General features: G+C 42.9%; 1 long non-coding RNA gene across 1 annotated transcript; it reads left to right on the plus strand.

Annotated features, from left to right (window-relative positions):
• The first annotated feature begins 2,376 nt into the window (after nt 1–2,376).
• On the plus strand, nt 2,377–8,101 carry LOC146548459 (uncharacterized). The gene is made up of 4 exons (XR_014890528.1): nt 2,377–5,759; nt 6,126–6,273; nt 6,644–6,731; nt 7,316–8,101. It is a non-coding gene; the product is annotated as an uncharacterized LOC146548459 (long non-coding RNA).
• Nucleotides 8,102–11,312: the final 3,211 nt, after the last annotated feature.

Below are 11,312 nucleotides of genomic sequence, written 5' to 3' on the forward strand. Positions count from 1 at the left end.
TTCCTTTCCTTCATTCATTTCTCGTACATGGGGATCTGCCCGGCCCAAGAGCCGTCGCCAGTCCCCTTCGAGGCCTTCCCCAAAGCGCAGCACCATTTCACACTTCCTCATCGTTACCAAGGATGTGGTCCCAGCTAGTGAAATTGTCGGGTAAAGACAACGAGCAAGAACGGGAAGGAAAAGCTCCCTTTAAACAGGAAGAGCCCTGCAGCAGAGACCAGCTGGGGGATGAAGACCACAGTGACATCACCAGTGTTTTAAAGCTGGAGGCGGCCTGCTGTTCGCGTGTTATTTGGCACATTTTGCCATGACCAGAGGGGCCGATGGTGAGATATGGCAGCCTGGCTTCTGTCAGTCTGCCCCAGGGCAGCTGTGGCTACAACTGTAGCTGCCTCCACCAGTGTGTGAATGCGAGAGTGAATGAATAGTGGAACTGTAAAGCGCTTTGAGGGCCTTGAAAAGCGCTATATAAATGCAATGCATTATTATTTTTATGTTTACATTGGAGCTCTGTGTTCATCGATCACAGCAGAGAGTTTGTGCTAAAGCGTGAATAAAGTCTTTCTCGCCGTTCGATTTCCCCACATTTCTGTTTGTTTGCATCAGTCGCCCGCATTGATCCGAACACGACCCGAGTACCTCTGAAACACATTTCCATCAGTTCGTTTTCCCGCTCTAATCAATACTTTGCATTGACACTACTGGGTCAAATGATGGCTTTTAGAACAGAAGCTGTCATTTCTGCAGGCACGTACACAAACTTGATAAAAGATGCTTTTAGCTGCACATGCTGGCAGTGACACTCAGAGGGATGAATGGCGTCTGCTGGTGCAATCTAATGCAATCCAATAGCAGAGCTCTGTTACTGACACGTACAGTAGGACGAGTCGGGCCGACACGCAGCTCCACAGTCATTATTTAACTAACCGATCCTTTAAGCAGCGCCTCGGCTCTTTGTGTGTTTAAGCCGTTTTAGCGCCTGCCTGCAATCACGCTCTCCTCTGATTAGCTGCGCCTCACGTGGCTTCTGTAAACAGGATCTGCCACTCGTGAGCTCCACCTTCTCCACCTGCCTGTGCAGAGGTCCACTTACTCATTGTTGCTTGCAGACAGCAGCTAATCCGATCCGGAGAGTGGAAAGCACAAACATGAGCCGTGTACTGCTAATTATTAGTGACTTTAGGCTTTCGTTAGACACGAGCTGTATTTATGCACAAACATGGCAGGAAATACCTGCTGTCACTGAGTGTACGGCGTCTCCCTGCACTCACACTTGCAGCTGCTTTCATACCTGCATACAGCTCGGTCACATTTCCTGTCCACACTCTTTTAAAGCCGTCGCTCCGATCATCAGTGTCTGTTTGTTGCTCCTCATGCAGCTCTGTGCACATCAGTCTGTACGCTCTATTTTGTTTGTAGTAAATTCATTCCTCAGATTAACCACGATGCCGTTTACAGCTTCTCGCAGCAAAAACCTTTGTGCACATCTGCAAACTGGTTGTGCTTCCACCACACATCAGACCTCAACACGTGGAACATGTGCGATGTCTGAGCAACAGTTAGCTTGATATTAGCTACATAGTGCTGGTGACACGGTTTATGAGGCTGTAGGTCAGGCTCTACTAACCGGAACGTTGGTGGTTTGATCGCCGTCTGCTCCGGTCGGGAAGACGCTGACCCCGTGTTGCTCTTCGCACTAACGTGGTGTGTGAATGTGTGTGAAAGTTAGAAAGAAAAAGTGCTTGTGTGGATGAGTGAGCGAGGCAAGTTGTGTAAAGCACTTTATAAGAAGCAGTCCATTTACCGTAAACAAGGCTCACCACAGGTGACTCCGCCCACCAGTTTGACCTGCTGCCCTGTTGTCGGTGCCTCAGGTCGATCAGGTCCCAAACCTCCAGACTCACTAACAGCTTCTTCCTCTGGGGCCGTTCAGGCTACGTCTACACTAACCCGGATAAATTTGAAAATGGCGTTTTCCAGAAACGCTCTGCGTCCACTCTGCCGTTTCCAGTTGTTTTTGAACAGCTGTGTCGAGGAAAAGCACCGAGTTTTTAAAAGTTGCAAAAGCGAGTGAGAATGAAAGAATTTGAAGAAAAGCTCTCTGGAGCATGTACACGACTGATATTAATCTGTAATACGGCTCTCAAACAAAACTCTGTGTAATGCCCTCCACTGTCTCAGTTTAGTTGGTCACATGACTAAAGTCTGACATCGGATCCCCTTTGGAGAGCGTTTTCAAAACGCTGCGTTTTGAAAACGCTGCGTTTTGAAAACGCTGCGTTTTCCTTGACCGAAAACGCCGTCTCACTGTGGACATGGCGGAAGACTGTTAACAAACACTACCCCTCCACTCCACACCCCACCCCTGCCCACCCACCTCACCAATCTGAGCCGTGGTCTGAGTGACCCTCGTCACTCAGGACACTCCCACACAGACTGTCCTCACACCTTAGGCTCTTTAAACTTCCAGGCACCAAGGAACTTCTTTCTTCTTTTGTATTCTGTTGTTTATTTCTGTGTCTACTATTTGTTTTTAACACTGTAGGTGTGGAGCACCCCCAGTTTCATTGTACATGTACACTGACAGTAAAGGGTTTCTATTTTTTTCTGCTAATTATTTATTTTTTGTTTTACAGTTTACACACTACCATGTGCCAAATGGCTCCAATCGAGGCCCTGCAGTGAGCGCCGTCATCTGTTTGACTGTTTATTAACAAGAACAAGCAACAAACATAACATCTCGTTTACATCTGCTGGTATTTGAACAGTTTTCTGTAAAATAGTCTGTTATTGTCTTTAAGCATCTTTATAACAAATGATCCCACTCAGCTGCACATTTCTGTGAAACCGAGCATGTTATTTGTAATAACTGAACAGCCTTTCTTATGTGGAATTTGCTACAGTCTCTTGTTTCCTGTGTGTGTGCTCCATCTGCCTTTGTCACTTTGCTGCTGGATCATTTATCCAGTGAGGGCATTTCTATTATATTCATCCAGGTAAGGATTCAGTTCATCAAGACGCAACCCTAACTTTTGGGACGTCCACATTAAGGTCCCGGTGTGCAGTATGATGATTGCCTACCTGGGTAATCGGAGGAGGATTCACTGGAGTCACTCTGAGTCTCAGGAGGGTGAGCAGGATGGTGATTTGATGCACAGAGGGAGGACAGCTCGGTGGGGACAAGCGCAGGAGGAGTCTAACTGGGAACAGACAAACACAGAGGTTACACTGGAACTCATGAAGGGGCTCTTTATTGTATTGTTGTAAAGCACTTTGTAATTCTTATCCTGTGAAGACTACTACTACAACAACAACAAACAATCTGGATGAGAGGTGCTTAAATCCTGGCTGAGGATGAGCTCAGCGGGAACCCGGCACTCCGACCTTCATCTCTCGACTAAAAACCCAAAACAGCAGAGCGGCGCAGGACTGTGACACACCCACACACCGACCCATCCCACTGCACTTTGCACTGATTAGCTGGGAAAGAAGTAACAAGTCGTCAAAAATCAACAGTAATCAGGTAGATTTGCCTTTAATGGCCTTTATGGCTGCACAGCACTGCTGGGATATTAGCAGAGGAGGAACCTGAAGTCACGTCAAGTGTTTTATGACGGCTGTCTGGCATGATACTTGGCAGGATGTCTGCTGTTGTAAAAACGTAATGTGCACATCTATTAAAGAAGACATTGAGTCAACAGTTTGGATGATGTTTTATTACAAACCCAACAGAAGCTTGGACCAAAATCAGAGTCGGTGCTGGCTCGCCTGATGACTGCTGCTTCACGTTTCATGTTCGTGCAGTTTAAGCTTACATGAATATCTGAGACATGTAAGGTTAGCAGTGGATGACAAGCAGACGAGTCAGTAACAGGACAAAAGGCTTAAATACACAGAGGGATAACGAGCGAATGAGACACAGCTGGAGAAATCACACACAACGAGAGCAGGAGGAGGTAAAACTGTGACTCACACGGCTGCTATGGTGGTTTTTATGGTTCAGCATGTGGCCCAGTTACAAATGCAACAAGTTCAGTGCTGCACGGTGCAGGTGCGTTGGTTTTCACCATGGGGTTATTCAGATTTTGGACTGAATTCTTTACCAACCTCTACACTGCAGCCCAGTCTTCTACTTCCCGTGTGCAGCTTCATCTTCTCCCACGCTGTAGCTGTGACTGTGGGGGAAAGCAGTGGGATCACCGTGGACTCGGATTTAGGGACAGATTACATCAAAATGATCCTGTGAGGTGCCGATAAAAGCGGGGAATTGTTGGAGCAAGCAGAGCTGGATTACAGCCTGACTCCTGGAAGTGTTTTTAGTTCGTATTTTTAAAAAGACGGCAGCTGTTCCAGATGTTAAAGGACACCCTGCTCATTTCAAGCAGGAACATCTCCTGACACTGAGCATCTCTGCTTCTGAGGGATGAAGGCAGGATTTCACTTACCTGAACAAACTAACTGCACAGCCATGTTTGTCAGACTGTATTAGAGACGCTCCAAAGGCCCCGACAGCTCAGACATGGCTGAGCTGAGCTGACGTCATAAAGAAGTTGGTTATTCCACCATAGTCGCTGTGATGGCTGCAGTGACAGCCACACAAGATCGACCACACATGAGTGTTAGAGGCTTACACACAACGCTACACGTATATTTTTCTTTCTTAACTTATAAAGAACTTTACTTATACGATCACATAACACTGGGCTCTAAAATAAGTGCACATTCAGTTTACACTGTATGACTTCAGTGGCAGCTGCAGTCCCATGGCTGATGAGCTAAAAAGTGGAGAAGGGGCGGAGCAAGCCTATGTGGAGACCTGCAGGTAGGGTGATGTCATGGCTCTGGGCCATTGGCGCGTTAGTTTCCGTTAGTAAAATGGGTAGAACACACAGAAACCTGTTTTTGTGAGCTGATCAGCCACTGTTCAAGTCTCCCTTTGTCTCGTTTAGCGAGGTCAGTTTGAGGTAGTAGGGTTGGTTGTTGTCAGCTACACTGGAAAAAAAGGGACTGGCCATCTCTTGGATTTATGTAAGCATCTTGCATGTATTTAACACAATTGCCTCATGTTTTAAAGATAAATGTAACTATATAGTGTAAAAACTACATGATATGCAGAAAGGGTGTATTAAATTGTTCATATCATGTTCAGGTGAAGTAAGTCAATAAGATAGCAACGTTAAATCTCGTGAAACCACGCGTGATTTCATCTCGCGGGCTTTGGATCGTGGTTTAAAAAATGCATCCATCTCAGTTAAGTCGAGCAGCCAACTCTACGTTTTTGGTATGTCTTGATTTTTTGAATTAATGTTTACCATATTTCAGCCAAATGTAGTTAAACGTCTAGAGTGTCGCCATGTAACATGCTAAAAAAGAGCCGTTAGCTTATTTGCTGTTTTATCTGTTATCAAAGAATTGGCGCTTTTTCATTTGAATTTATCTTTGGCACAAGAGCCGTAATATCACATTAAACCTAATTACGAGGCACTCATAACATAATTTGGTTTTCTGTGTGAATAGATTTGTCAACTGACTCTTCAGTTACATTGTGTATTTACTGCACCGTGGTGTTAGTGAGATTTTGAACATTGAACAGCTTTAGCTAATATCATCAGCGGCATTATGCTAGCTTACATCCCTACCCCTCCTGCCCTCACCTGCTGTCCTTTTGTTTTTGTTTTTTTTGCTGCACATTGAGAGACGACCTCTATTCTGCATTTCACCAGGAGTCAGCTGATGGATTGTGGGTTCAAGGTGTTATGGTAAGAAAGTATATTCTATTTTCGTTTCTGTAACTTAATTATAATAGGTTTTGTATAATTATTAGGTGCATGCATACACAAATAGACCACCCTATTAAAACAACTGAGAAATCCAAAATCTGCCATAGGTTTAACTTATACCTGTATGTATTGTCAGAAAGGTGATTACTGGACTCACATTAATGCACACTTGAACTAAAATGAGGTTGTAACTTGTGGGTTCTTGGGTTGCAAATCAGAAACAAACATCTTTGGATTTTTTTAATCCCATAAGATCTGGAAACACAGTTTTTATTCAACAAAACATTACTGATTAACCAAGCACAGTGCCTGCTGTTATTTCAAAATAATTTTATGTCATTTTAGATGAAATGCAGCATTCCAGTGCATCCCAACCATGCCTTTACAGGTTTCTGACGGAGCTGAGTTTCTCTCTGACAGTCTGCTGAAAGTGTTTGCAAAGTGATCGGGGGAACAGGGCACAAAGCTAAAGGATGTAGCTGCCATAATGACAGTAAGAACTTTAAAATTCTTTAACTACAAAGTGTATATGTATTGCATTAGGTCAGTAAAAGATTTTTATGCTGCATCCATTGAAACAGTCAACTATTACCTGTGAGTACTGATTCCACTGAAAGGATGCCATTCTTTTTTGTCATGCATTTACTGGCCCACTGAGAAAAAATTATCTTTTTTTAAAAATATATGTTCTGGAAACTATATATCCATAAAGTTGATGTCAAACAGGAACTTTTGATATTGCTTTGTAGATGCTGGTGTTGCATGTTGACTGGTTTAAAAAGTCAGGTTTTTGTCTGGGTTCATTTTCTTCTGTGCTACTGAAAAGTTCACAAATCTCTGTTTTCTTTGTTATAATACTTTAGGATGACATTAATGCTCAAAGGGAGTCTCATCAAAGTGCTCCGCATCTGTGTGAAAGACAATTGCAACATCTTGGTGCAGGAGTTCATGGTGAGTGTTTTATGAGTAGATTGTGGCTTTGCAACATTTAAAAATGCATTTAGTTATCCACTTGATCCTCATTGGACTGGTTAGGACCAGTAGTCCTCTTTAATAATTTGAAGTTCACATGAGGCCTGGTAGTGAACTCGGCCGCCGGCCCTTGAGGCCCCACCCCTGTATTAGGGGTCACATCAGTGTGAAAAAACTTTAAATTTGTCATTCTAGTGAACAAAGGAAAATCCCCCCAATATTTACATTAGCTTTTGTTTGAAAAAAAAAAAGACCAACAGCTAACCAAATTGTGGGGCTGAAAGTCTAAATTCTAACATCTTCTGAGTGACAAAACCTGGATTTCTGATGGGCCAGTGTCTTTCTAACAAAAACTAATGTAAAGCATTTGAAATTATTATGTTTTTCACCCTCTCTTAGAAACTCTGTTAGACCATGAATGGCAGCATGGCAGGCCACTCTTTGGCTATAGCTATTTACTATGTTGCTTGCATTGGTTTAAATTACTCTAACATTAGAACTGGTAGATTCAAAAGAGATGAGTTTAAAAAGGAATCTTAAAGAAATGTTTTGTGTTTAACCAGGACTTGACTGAGGCCACTGCACAGATTGAGAAAACCACAATGAACATCTGTCTCTAGAGGATGCACCAGGCAATGACTTTTCTGACGTTGGCATCATCATCGAGGGTATAGTAGTTCTTCAAGATCTGGATAACGTGACCTTTGCAGTAGCCATGCTGTTTGGACCTTTTTTATTCCTTCAACATGAGTTACCCATCACAACTCTGCTACACTTTTGAGGTGATTCAAAGGGTGGTAATGGAGTTGGATGCAACTCAGCTCTCAAGAAAAGCTCACAACTAAGACAAAACTGCTCCTGCAAGGAAAGCTCACTGTTATGCATGTGAGGTGATCAGCTCTAGGTGAGAAGACATTTAAATCTCACACTTGTTCTGCTGCATTTTTGAAGCTCAATTCCAGGAGCAGATCGCAGGGTTCATTTTTATATACTCTGCAACTGCCATGAGGACGAGCCGTTTTTTTGTTGTTGTTGTTGTTTGTTTTTCCTTTTGCTCTGTACAAGTTCTCTGTTTGTCTGTTTGGCAGCATTTTTCAATTTCTGTTTGTATTTTTTCTTTCTTTTACTAGTGAAGAGATGTAGCGTGAACAGTTATACAGTCTAAATATCCCATATGGGCCGTGTGAAATGGTGTTTTCAGTTTCATTCAGTTGAAGTAAGGAACGTTGAATATTTCTAAGTGTGCTGTTTTGAACCAAGATGTCACAGTATGATCAGTGCTGTAATTTTTGACAGTCACTGTATCAATGTTATTTTTGCATCTCTTGAATAAAGGTTTTGACCTGCAAGTGCTAATTTCTTTAGTTATTGGGGTAAAATGGGTAATGTTAATAGGAAGGTGTTTGGCAATTCAGTAACCTAATTTAATGTTAATGGAAACTAACATTACCTCAAATTGTTTAGTTATAATTGTTGTTTAACTGAATCTTGATGTCAGAGGCCTTAAATAGAATGTTTTGTATTGTTCTTTCCCAACATTTTTCAAAAGAAACAGTCTAATTTCTTTGCTGTGATTGATTCCAGAGAACACGGAAGAACTGACATTATTTAACTGTTGATTTATATAGATTCAGTAGAGGAGTAATGTCAGTTTAATTCTTTACCTACTGCAGTGAAATTAGACATTTTGTTTTTAAAGGTTACTGGTGGATGCCAGCAACCATCTTGGAAGAGAACAATACAATCTGTTATAAGGCCTCCATTTGAAAATTGTGTATTTGATACTAGAATATAATAACAAAATGTAATTTGAAGATAACATGTAGTATTTAAGTGACCAAGTAGTATTGGGTAAAAGTTATTGAATCGTGTTGGGATAACGTGAGAAAATTGTGAAGGATTAAAATATTCCAAGAGCTCAAATTACTTCATCAAAACATGTTTAAGTCACATTTTATCAACACAAATTGCACAGATTTATTGAACATGAATAAATTGTGTTAATTTAACTCAATTGTTTAAGTTGCTGCCAAAGCAAAACATCTGTGTGCAACAAATGTCCACCATTGAATTAAGTAAATCCAACAACATATTTTTTTCAGTGTATGGAGTAGAGTTCTGAGACTCTATTATGGACCCAAGATTGAGATTTTACTGTATAATTCAACCACTTTGTTTTGGGGTTAAATAAAAACCCTCTTTTCAGAATCAGAATCAGAATCAGAATACTTTATTGATCCCTGGGGGAAATTATTTTTTGTTACAGTGCTCCATTTTAAACCAACATTAAGACAAGACAGACAATATGCTAACTAAGAATAGTACAATATATACATATATATACATACATACATACATAAGTCACTCATAAATAAATAGTTGGAAAAGAAACATGTGTAGTTGTAGCAGCAAACAGTGTGTTAAGTGGATGCGTTGTACAGGGAGATGGCCACAGGCAGGAAAGATTTCCTGTGTCGTTCAGTGGTGCATCATGGGTAATCTCAGTCTCTCACTGAACGAGCTCCTGTGACTGACCAGCATGTCATGGAGTGGGTGGGAGGTGTTATCCAACATTGTCTTTATCTTGGACAGCATCCGCCTCTCCGACACCACCTTGAGGGAGTCCAGCTCCATCCCCACAACATTGCTGGCCTTACGGATCAGTTTATTAAGTCTGTTGGCATCTGCGACCCTCAGCCTGCTCCCCCAGCATGCAACAGCATAGAGGATCGCACTGGCCACCACAGACTCATAGAAAATCCTGAGCATTTTCTGGCAGATGTTGAAGGACCTCAGTCGCCTCAAAAAATAGAGACGACTCTGGCCCTTCCTGTAAAGTGCTGTGGTGTTTTTAGCCCAGTCCAGTTTATTGTCAATGTGTACTCCAAGGTATTTATAGTCCTCCACAATGTCAACACTGACCCCCTGGATTGAAACAGGGGTCAAGTGTTTCCTGGTCTTCCTGAAGTCCACGATCAGTTCCTTGGTCTTTGCCACGTTGAGCTGCAGATGATTCTGCTCACACCACGTGACAAAGGAGTCGACCACAGCCCGGTACTCTGTCTCATCATCCCTGCTGATGCATCCAACCACCGCAGAGTCATCAGAAAACTTCTGAAGATGGAGGTCTCTGTGCAGTGGCTGAAGTCTGTGGTGTAGAGGGTGAAGAGGAAGGGGGAGAGGACAGTCCCCTGTGGTGCCCCTGTGTTGCTAATCACCTTGTCAGACACACACTGTGGGAGACGTACATATTGTGGTCTTCCTGTCAGGTAATCAACAATCCAGGACACCAGAGAAGCATCCACTTTGGACTTTAACCTGCGCCTGACTTTCTGTCGGTCATGTTGATTATGATGGTTATAATCAACACGACTTGATTATGATGTGAAGATGTGATTAAACATGATCATTGCCTCCAGGTGTACGAAGTGGAGCCAACGCTGAAGTCCTAATGGCCAGCAGGGGGCGACGTTGGTTCAAAAGGATTTTGATGTCATTTCCTGTTTCAGCTACAACTGCTTTTCCTGTCAAAGCTGCGTCCAGTATATATTAAGCTTTCTCTGAAATGTGTCACATCATAAAGAGCGCTGCAGAACATTCTCACACACAGGTGAATAAAGACCAGAGTAAAGGTTCAGATAGTAAAACGCAGCTTTCGATTGGACGATACAATGGCTGGTTTAATTGAGACTTATTTAGATGCACAGATAAATAAACTTACATAAGCAGATCGAGTCTCATACGAAGCACACAAGCGCACTTGGCCGTGTGCCGGATGGATGGGGCGATGGAGTTAATGTCTCGACTGTATGTGGCCATAAAATTGGATGAATCTTTACGGCTGTGTCATCCCATCACATAATAGTCCTTCAAGCTCCATTTTTCTCCTCTGAGCTGAACCGCAGCTATTTCAATTTAGGCCATTCAGTCATTTCAATCCCCTCTCCGAGATGATTCAGCGGTGAAAGAGAGCGACCCTGCCCGTCCCTCACCTCGCTCAGCTCTTAATATTTGTGTTTACCCTCGATGGCTTCATTTATTAGAGCAGCTGGGACCAAAGGGAGCATGTAATGTAAAATTAAAAACTTACAACTGAGACCTCATTTATAATACATTTAGTAAGTCAGATCGGATATGGGGGAGGCTCACACTGATGCATCAGTTCAGCTGTGGTTCTCTTTCTGCATGTTTAGGGGACAGAGCTGCACCAGGTTTCCTGCTCACATCTCTTTGGGAATCACCTTGTTCTCAGTCTTTCCATGTTCTGTGCAATATTTTTGGTCCCAGTCTGTTTCAATGTTTCCTACACATACACCATGTATATAGTTCCACTCACTCTCGCACTCTTGCTCCGCTCTCGTACTCCAACACGCTCCACACAGAACTAAACACACTGCTCAGGTAAACACACATCAGTGTTAGAGGAGTCCAGGAACGGCTCAAGAGCCGGGTCCAGGGAAATGCCAGCCTGTACATCGGTCCAGCAACAAGAAGCCACCTGAAGTAGTGGCCAGGAAACTGCTGGCTAAACATTGCATCACTGTTAGCACGCAAGTGACC

Source organism: Mchenga conophoros, linkage group LG22 (assembly GCF_057382185.1).
Source record: "Mchenga conophoros isolate Kocher_MC1m ecotype Shallow Benthic linkage group LG22, M_conophoros_male_GT1.1, whole genome shotgun sequence".
Classification (NCBI taxonomy): domain Eukaryota; kingdom Metazoa; phylum Chordata; class Actinopteri; order Cichliformes; family Cichlidae; genus Mchenga; species Mchenga conophoros.